The 8707-nt window shown below is 40.8% G+C and overlaps 2 non-coding genes across 2 annotated transcripts; both read left to right on the top strand.

The window, feature by feature from the left end:
* Nucleotides 1-4405: 4405 nt before the first annotated feature.
* Nucleotides 4406-4477, top strand: TRNAE-CUC (transfer RNA glutamic acid (anticodon CUC)). Its single transcript has one exon. It is a non-coding gene; the product is annotated as a tRNA-Glu (tRNA).
* Nucleotides 4478-5004: 527 nt separating this feature from the next.
* Nucleotides 5005-5076, top strand: TRNAE-CUC (transfer RNA glutamic acid (anticodon CUC)). The gene has a single exon. It is a non-coding gene; the product is annotated as a tRNA-Glu (tRNA).
* The last annotated feature ends 3631 nt before the right edge of the window (nucleotides 5077-8707 follow it).

Genomic DNA, 8707 nt, shown 5'->3' with positions numbered 1-8707 from the left:
GTCAAAACAGACAATGGAAATTGATAACAAAGAGTCAGCTATCTTCCTTTCTTAGTGAATATTTTTCAGTTAGCTACTAAAAGACTTGTGCTCTTGTACAAAAGTATTTTTTTGACATGGAGTGTCAAACTAAACCATCCCTCCCTGGTGGTCTACTGGCTAGGATTCGGCGCTCTCACCGCCGCTGCCTGGGTTCGATTCCCGGGCTGGGAAAGTGAGGTCCTTGGAATATTTTTGCCAAAAACACCAACCTTTCAAAGAAATGATGCACTTTCAGTTCAGCGCATCATTTCTAATACTTGAGCAACAGTGAGATGTCAAAACAGACAATGGAAATTGATAACAGAGAGTCAGCTATCTTCCTTTCTTAGTGAATATTTTTCAGTTAGCTACTAAAAGACTTGTGCTCTTGTACAAAAGTATTTTTTTCATCAGAACCAATTAGACCATATTTGATATCTGAGTCATTAATGTCTTCTTTCTTTAGCACCAGAACAATTTATCATGGAGCCAGGGACTCTCAACGTCTAGCTCCTCAAAATAATTTTTTCGTGCCAGTACTATACATCCATCAGGTAAAGCTGCTGTGTGGTGTAATTTAAGACTGCTATGCACAACCATTTTTACTCTCCTTCCTTCTAAAACTGATTCCTATTAGCCCACTCCCTCACATTCCATTGCTTTGGACTTCATTCAGGAAACTTCCTTTTCTTTCATGGAGTGTCAAACTAAACCATCCCTCCCAGGTGGTCTAGTGGCTAGGATTTGGCGCTCTCACCGCTGCGGCCTGGGTTCGATTCCTGGTCAGGCAAAGTGAGGTCCTCGGAATATTTTTGCCAAAAACACCAACCTTTCAAAGAAATGATGCACTTTCAGTTCAGCGCATCATTTCTAATACTTGAGCAACAGTGAGTTGTCAAAACAGACAATGGAAATTGATAACAAAGAGTCAGCTATCTTCCTTTCTTAGTGAATATTTTTCAGTTAGCTACTAAAAGACTTGTGCTCTTGTACAAAAGTATTTTTTTTGACATGGAGTGTCAAACTAAACCATCCCTCCCTGGTGGTCTACTGGCTAGGATTCGGCGCTCTCACCGCCGCTGCCCGGGTTCGATTCCCGGGCTAGGAAAGTGAGGTCCTTGGAATATTTTTGCCAAAAACTCCAACCTTTCAAAGAAATGATGCACTTTCAGTTCAGCGCATCATTTCTAATACTTGAGCAACAGTGAGATGTCAAAACAGACAATGGAAATTGATAACAGAGAGTCAGCTATCTTCCTTTCTTAGTGAATATTTTTCAGTTAGCTACTAAAAGACTTGTGCTCTTGTACAAAAGTATTTTTTTCATCAGAACCAATTAGACCATATTTGATATCTGAGTCATTAATGTCTTCTTTCTTTAGCACCAGAACAATTTATCATGGAGCCAGGGACTCTCAACGTCTAGCTCCTCAAAATAATTTTTTCGTGCCAGTACTATACATCCATCAGGTAAAGCTGCTGTGTGGTGTAATTTAAGACTGCTATGCACAACCATTTTTACTCTCCTTCCTTCTAAAACTGATTCCTATTAGCCCACTCCCTCACATTCCATTGCTTTGGACTTCATTCAGGAAACTTCCTTTTCTTTCATGGAGTGTCAAACTAAACCATCCCTCCCAGGTGGTCTAGTGGCTAGGATTCGGCGCTCTCACCGCTGCGGCCTGGGTTCGATTCCTGGTCAGGCAAAGTGAGGTCCTCGGAATATTTTTGCCAAAAACACCAACCTTTCAAAGAAATGATGCACTTTCAGTTCAGCGCATCATTTCTAATACTTGAGCAACAGTGAGTTGTCAAAACAGACAATGGAAATTGATAACAAAGAGTCAGCTATCTGCCTTTCTTAGTGAATATTTTTCAGTTAGCTACTAAAAGACTTGTGCTCTTGTACAAAAGTATTTTTTTTGACATGGAGTGTCAAACTAAACCATCCCTCCCTGGTGGTCTACTGGCTAGGATTCGGCGCTCTCACCGCCGCTGCCCGGGTTCGATTCCCGGGCTGGGAAAGTGAGGTCCTTGGAATATTTTTGCCAAAAACTCCAACCTTTCAAAGAAATGATGCACTTTCAGTTCAGCGCATCATTTCTAATACTTGAGCAACAGTGAGATGTCAAAACAGACAATGGAAATTGATAACAGAGAGTCAGCTATCTTCCTTTCTTAGTGAATATTTTTCAGTTAGCTACTAAAAGACTTGTGCTCTTGTACAAAAGTATTTTTTTCATCAGAACCAATTAGACCATATTTGATATCTGAGTCATTAATGTCTTCTTTCTTTAGCACCAGAACAATTTATCATGGAGCCAGGGACTCTCAACGTCTAGCTCCTCAAAATAATTTTTTCGTGCCAGTACTATACATCCATCAGGTAAAGCTGCTGTGTGGTGTAATTTAAGACTGCTATGCACAACCATTTTTACTCTCCTTCCTTCTAAAACTGATTCCTATTAGCCCACTCCCTCACATTCCATTGCTTTGGACTTCATTCAGGAAACTTCCTTTTCTTTCATGGAGTGTCAAACTAAACCATCCCTCCCAGGTGGTCTAGTGGCTAGGATTCGGCGCTCTCACCGCTGCGGCCTGGGTTCGATTCCTGGTCAGGCAAAGTGAGGTCCTCGGAATATTTTTGCCAAAAACACCAACCTTTCAAAGAAATGATGCACTTTCAGTTCAGCGCATCATTTCTAATACTTGAGCAACAGTGAGTTGTCAAAACAGACAATGGAAATTGATAACAAAGAGTCAGCTATCTTCCTTTCTTAGTGAATATTTTTCAGTTAGCTACTAAAAGACTTGTGCTCTTGTACAAAAGTATTTTTTTTGACATGGAGTGTCAAACTAAACCATCCCTCCCTGGTGGTCTACTGGCTAGGATTCGGCGCTCTCACCGCCGCTGCCCGGGTTCGATTCCCGGTCAGGGAAAGTGAGGTCCTTGGAATATTTTTGCCAAAAACTCCAACCTTTCAAAGAAATGATGCACTTTCAGTTCAGCGCATCATTTCTAATACTTGAGCAACAGTGAGATGTCAAAACAGACAATGGAAATTGATAACAGAGAGTCAGCTATCTTCCTTTCTTAGTGAATATTTTTCAGTTAGCTACTAAAAGACTTGTGCTCTTGTACAAAAGTATTTTTTTCATCAGAACCAATTAGACCATATTTGATATCTGAGTCATTAATGTCTTCTTTCTTTAGCACCAGAACAATTTATCATGGAGCCAGGGACTCTCAACGTCTAGCTCCTCAAAATTATTTTTTCGTGCCAGTACTATACATCCATCAGGTAAAGCTGCTGTGTGGTGTAATTTAAGACTGCTATGCACAACCATTTTTACTCTCCTTCCTTCTAAAACTGATTCCTATTAGCCCACTCCCTCACATTCCATTGCTTTGGACTTCATTCAGGAAACTTCCTTTTCTTTCATGGAGTGTCAAACTAAACCATCCCTCCCAGGTGGTCTAGTGGCTAGGATTCGGCGCTCTCACCGCTGCGGCCTGGGTTCGATTCCTGGTCAGGCAAAGTGAGGTCCTCGGAATATTTTTGCCAAAAACACCAACCTTTCAAAGAAATGATGCACTTTCAGTTCAGCGCATCATTTCTAATACTTGAGCAACAGTGAGTTGTCAAAACAGACAATGGAAATTGATAACAAAGAGTCAGCTATCTTCCTTTCTTAGTGAATATTTTTCAGTTAGCTACTAAAAGACTTGTGCTCTTGTACAAAAGTATTTTTTTTGACATGGAGTGTCAAACTAAACCATCCCTCCCTGGTGGTCTACTGGCTAGGATTCGGCGCTCTCACCGCCGCTGCCCGGGTTCGATTCCCGGGCTGGGAAAGTGAGGTCCTTGGAATATTTTTGCCAAAAACTCCAACCTTTCAAAGAAATGATGCACTTTCAGTTCAGCGCATCATTTCTAATACTTGAGCAACAGTGAGATGTCAAAACAGACAATGGAAATTGATAACAGAGAGTCAGCTATCTTCCTTTCTTAGTGAATATTTTTCAGTTAGCTACTAAAAGACTTGTGCTCTTGTACAAAAGTATTTTTTTCATCAGAACCAATTAGACCATATTTGATATCTGAGTCATTAATGTCTTCTTTCTTTAGCACCAGAACAATTTATCATGGAGCCAGGGACTCTCAACGTCTAGCTCCTCAAAATTATTTTTTCGTGCCAGTACTATACATCCATCAGGTAAAGCTGCTGTGTGGTGTAATTTAAGACTGCTATGCACAACCATTTTTACTCTCCTTCCTTCTAAAACTGATTCCTAGTAGCAACACTCCCTCACATTCCATTGCTTTGGACTTCATTCAGAAAACTTCCTTTTCTTTCATGGAGTGTCAAACTAAACCATCCCTCCCTGGTGGTCTAGTGGCTAGGATTCGGCGCTCTCACCGCCGCGGCCCGGGTTCGATTCCCGGTCAGGGAAAGTGAGGTCCTCGGAATATTTTTGCCAAAAACACCAACCTTTCAAAGAAATGATGCACTTTCAGTTCAGCGCATCATTTCTAATACTTGAGCAACAGTGAGTTGTCAAAACAGACAATGGAAATTGATAACAAAGAGTCAGCTATCTTCCTTTCTTAGTGAATATTTTTCAGTTAGCTACTAAAAGACTTGTGCTCTTGTACAAAAGTATTTTTTTCATCAGAACCAATTAGACCATATTTGATATCTGAGTCATTAATGTCTTCTTTCTTTAGCACCAGAACAATTTATCATGGAGCCAGGGACTCTCAACGTCTAGCTCCTCAAAATAATTTTTTCGTGCCAGTACTATACATCCATCAGGTAAAGCTGCTGTGTGGTGTAATTTAAGACTGCTATGCACAACCATTTTTACTCTCCTTCATTCTAAAACTGATTCCTAGTAGCCCACTCCCTCACATTCCATTGCTTTGGACTTCATTCAGGAAACTTCCTTTTCTTTCATGGAGTGTCAAACTAAACCATCCATCCCTGGTGGTCTAGTGGCTAGGATTCGGCGCTCTCACCGCCACGGCCCGGGTTCGATTCCCGGTCAGGGAAAGTGTGGTCCTCGGAATATTTTTGCCAAAAACACCAACCTTTCAAAGAAATGATGCACTTTCAGTTCAGCGCATCATTTCTAATACTTGAGCAACAGTGAGTTGTCAAAACAGACAATGGAAATTGATAACAAAGAGTCAGCTATCTTCCTTTCTTAGTGAATATTTTTCAGTTAGCTACTAAAAGACTTGTGCTCTTGTACAAAAGTATTTTTTTTGACATGGAGTGTCAAACTAAACCATCCCTCCCTGGTGGTCTACTGGCTAGGATTCAGCGCTCTCACCGCCGCGGCCCGGGTTCGATTCCTGGTCAGGGAAAGTGAGGTCCTTGGAATATTTTTGCTAAAAACACCAACCTTTCAAAGAAATGATGCACTTTCAGTTCAGCGCATCATTTCTAATACTTGAGCAACAGTGAGTTGTCAAAACAGACAATGGAAATTGATAACAAAGAGTCAGCTATCTTCCTTTCTTAGTGAATATTTTTCAGTTAGCTACTAAAAGACTTGTGCTCTTGTACAAAAGTATTTTTTTCATCAGAACCAATTAGACCTTATTTGATATCTGAATCATTAATGTCTTCTTTCTTTAGCACCAGAACAATTTATCATGGAGCCAGGGACTCTCAACGTCTAGCTCCTCATAATAATTTTTTCGTGCCCGTACTATACATCCATCAGGTAAAGCTGCTGTGTGGTGTAATTTAAGACTGCTATGCACAACCATTTTTACTCTCCTTCCTTCTAAAACTGATTCCTAGTAGACCACTCCCTCACATTCCATTGCTTTGGACTTCATTCAGGAAACTTCCTTTTCTTTCATGGAGTGTCAAACTAAACCATCCCTCCCAGGTGGTCTAGTGGCTAGGATTCGGCGCTCTCACCGCTGCGGCCTGGGTTCGATTCCTGGTCAGGGAAAGTGAGGTCCTCTGAATATTTTTGCCAAAAACACCAACCTTTCAAAGAAATGATGCACTTTCAGTTCAGCGCATCATTTCTAATACTTGAGCAAGAGTGAGTTGTCAAAACAGACAATGGAAATTGATAACAAAGAGTCAGCTATCTTCCTTTCTTAGTGAATATTTTTCAGTTAGCTACTAAAAGACTTGTGCTCTTGTACAAAAGTATTTTTTTTGACATGGAGTGTCAAACTAAACCATCCCTCCCTGGTGGTCTACTGGCTAGGATTCAGCGCTCTCACCGCCGCGGCCCGGGTTCGATTCCCGGTCAGGGAAAGTGAGGTCCTTGGAATATTTTTGCTAAAAACACCAACCTTTCAAAGAAATGATGCACTTTCAGTTCAGCGCATCATTTCTAATACTTGAGCAACAGTGAGTTGTCAAAACAGACAATGGAAATTGATAACAAAGAGTCAGCTATCTTCCTTTCTTAGTGAATATTTTTCAGTTAGCTACTAAAAGACTTGTGCTCTTGTACAAAAGTATTTTTTTCATCAGAACCAATTAGACCTTATTTGATATCTGAATCATTAATGTCTTCTTTCTTTAGCACCAGAACAATTTATCATGGAGCCAGGGACTCTCAACGTCTAGCTCCTCATAATAATTTTTTCGTGCCCGTACTATACATCCATCAGGTAAAGCTGCTGTGTGGTGTAATTTAAGACTGCTATGCACAACCATTTTTACTCTCCTTCCTTCTAAAACTGATTCCTAGTAGACCACTCCCTCACATTCCATTGCTTTGGACTTCATTCAGGAAACTTCCTTTTCTTTCATGGAGTGTCAAACTAAACCATCCCTCCCAGGTGGTCTAGTGGCTAGGATTCGGCGCTCTCACCGCTGCGGCCTGGGTTCGATTCCTGGTCAGGGAAAGTGAGGTCCTCTGAATATTTTTGCCAAAAACACCAACCTTTCAAAGAAATGATGCACTTTCAGTTCAGCGCATCATTTCTAATACTTGAGCAAGAGTGAGTTGTCAAAACAGACAATGGAAATTGATAACAAAGAGTCAGCTATCTTCCTTTCTTAGTGAATATTTTTCAGTTAGCTACTAAAAGACTTGTGCTCTTGTACAAAAGTATTTTTTTTGACATGGAGTGTCAAACTAAACCATCCCTCCCTGGTGGTCTACTGGCTAGGATTCGGCGCTCTCACCGCCGCGGCTCGGGTTCGATTCCCGGTCAGGGAAAGTGAGGTCCTCGGAATATTTTTGCCAAAAACACCAACCTTTCAAAGAAATGATGCACTTTCAGTTCAGCGCATCATTTCTAATACTTGAGCAGCAGTGAGTTGTCAAAACAGACAATGGAAATTGATAACAAAGAGTCAGCTATCTTCCTTTCTTAGTGAATATTTTTCAGTTAGCTACTAAAAGACTTGTGCTCTTGTACAAAAGTATTTTTTTCATCAGAACCAATTAGACCATATTTGATATCTGAATCATTAATGTCTTCTTTCTTTAGCACCAGAACAATTTATCATGGAGCCAGGGACTCTCAACGTCTAGCTCCTCAAAATAATTTTTTCGTGCCAGTACTATACATCCATCAGGTAAAGCTGCTGTGTGGTGTAATTTAAGACTGCTATGCACAACCATTTTTACTCTCCTTCCTTCTAAAACTGATTCCTAGTAGCCCACTCCCTCACATTCCATTGCTTTGGACTTCATTCAGGAAACTTCCTTTTCTTTCATGGAGTGTCAAACTAAACCATCCCTCCCAGGTGGTCTAGTGGCTAGGATTCGGCGCTCTCACCGCTGCGGCCTGGGTTCGATTCCTGGTCAGGGAAAGTGAGGTCATCTGAATATTTTTGCCAAAAACACCAACCTTTCAAAGAAATGATGCACTTTCAGTTCAGCGCATCATTTCTAATACTTGAGCAGCAGTGAGTTGTCAAAACAGACAATGGAAATTGATAACAAAGAGTCAGCTATCTTCCTTTCTTAGTGAATATTTTTCAGTTAGCTACTAAAAGACTTGTGCTCTTGTACAAAAGTATTTTTTTCATCAGAACCAATTAGACCATATTTGATATCTGAATCATTAATGTCTTCTTTCTTTAGCACCAGAACAATTTATCATGGAGCCAGGGACTCTCAACGTCTAGCTCCTCAAAATAATTTTTTCGTGCCAGTACTATACATCCATCAGGTAAAGCTGCTGTGTGGTGTAATTTAAGACTGCTATGCACAACCATTTTTACTCTCCTTCCTTCTAAAACTGATTCCTAGTAGCCCACTCCCTCACATTCCATTGCTTTGGACTTCATTCAGGAAACTTCCTTTTCTTTCATGGAGTGTCAAACTAAACCATCCCTCCCAGGTGGTCTAGTGGCTAGGATTCGGCGCTCTCACCGCTGCGGCCTGGGTTCGATTCCTGGTCAGGGAAAGTGAGGTCATCTGAATATTTTTGCCAAAAACACCAACCTTTCAAAGAAATGATGCACTTTCAGTTCAGCGCATCATTTCTAATACTTGAGCAAGAGTGAGTTGTCAAAACAGACAATGGAAATTGATAACAAAGAGTCAGCTATCTTCCTTTCTTAGTGAATATTTTTCAGTTAGCTACTAAAAGACTTGTGCTCTTGTACAAAAGTATTTTTTTTGACATGGAGTGTCAAACTAAACCACCCCTCCCTGGTGGTCTACTGGCTAGGATTCGGCGCTCTCACC

This window comes from Taudactylus pleione, unplaced genomic scaffold (assembly GCF_031769625.1).
Source record: "Taudactylus pleione unplaced genomic scaffold, aTauple2 ptg000174l, whole genome shotgun sequence".
Taxonomy (NCBI): domain Eukaryota; kingdom Metazoa; phylum Chordata; class Amphibia; order Anura; family Myobatrachidae; genus Taudactylus; species Taudactylus pleione.
Note: the sequence above shows the minus strand (reverse complement) of the source record. Positions and strands in the feature narration are given on the sequence as shown.